Genomic DNA, 1,378 nt, shown 5'->3' on the forward strand with positions numbered 1-1,378 from the left:
GTCTATGGGGTCTCTATGGGGCAGCAATGGGGTCTATGGGGAGATATGGGGGTCTATGGGGTCTCTATGGGGCATCAATGGGGTCTATGGGGTCTCTATGGGGTGGCAATGGGGTCTATGGGGTCTCTATGGGGTGGCAATGGGGTCTATGGAGTCTATGGGGTCTCTGTGGGGTCGCTATGGGGTGGCAATGGGGTCTATGGGGCAGCAATGGGGTCTATAGGGTGGCAATGGGGTCTATGGGGTCTCTATGGGGCTCTATGGGGTCTCTATGGGGTGGCAATGGGGTCTATGGGGTCTCTATGGGATCTATGGGGTCTATGGGGTCTCTATGGGGTGGCAATGGGGTTTCTATGGGGTGATCTATGGGGTGATCTATGGGGTGGGTTATGGGGTGAGGACTCACGGCCCCGCAGCGCTGTGGGGCTCTGTGGGGTTTTTACGGTGCCTTTATGGGATCTATGGGGCGGGGACAGAAAGGGGTGGGGACATAAAGGGGGGGGGGTTATTTAGTAGGAGGGTCTATGGGGTCTCTATGGGGCTCTATGGGATCTATGGGGTCTATGGGGTCTCTATGGGGTCTATGGGGGTCTATGGGGTTTCTATGGGTCCCTATGGGGCTCTATGGGTCTCTATGGGGTCTCTATGGGGTGGCAATGGGGTCTATGGGGTCTCTATGGGGCTCTATGGGGTCTATGGGGTCTATGGGGTTTCTATGGGGTTTCTATGGGGTGGCAATGGGCTCTATGGGGTCTCTATGGGGCAGCTATGGGGTCTATGGGGTGGCAATGGGGTCTATGGGGTCTCTATGGGGTCTATGGGGTCTCTATGGGTCCCTATGGGTCTCTATGGGTCCCTATAGGTCTCTATGGGTCTCTATGGGTCTCTATGGGTCCCTATGTGTCTCTATGGGTCTCTATGGGTCCCTATGGGTCCCTATGGGTCTCTATGGGTCTCTATGGGTCCCTATGTGTCTCTATGGGTCTCTATGGGTCCCTATGGGCCCCTATGGGTCTCTATGGGTCTCTATGGGTCCCTATAGTTCTCTACGTATCTCTATGGGATCCCTATAGGGTCCCCATCCTCCCCCCACCCCCCCCCCCAAGGGCGGCCATTTCCTTTCCAATTGACGTCACTTCCTGTTTCCTATTGCCGCGCACTTCCCGTTTCCTGTTGACGTCACTTCCTCTTCCTGTTGACGCCGCTCAGGGACGGGATGGGGGGGGCTCTTAAAGGGACAGTGTCACCATTAATGGATTCAATAGGGCCGCCATCTTGGATCCATAGGGCAGCCATCTTGGATCCATAGTGCCGCCATCTTGGATCCATAGGGCGGCCATCTTGGATCTATAGGGCAGCCATCTTGGATCCATAGTGC

Source organism: Coturnix japonica, unplaced genomic scaffold (assembly GCF_001577835.2).
Source record: "Coturnix japonica isolate 7356 unplaced genomic scaffold, Coturnix japonica 2.1 chrUnrandom451, whole genome shotgun sequence".
NCBI classification, from domain to species: domain Eukaryota; kingdom Metazoa; phylum Chordata; class Aves; order Galliformes; family Phasianidae; genus Coturnix; species Coturnix japonica.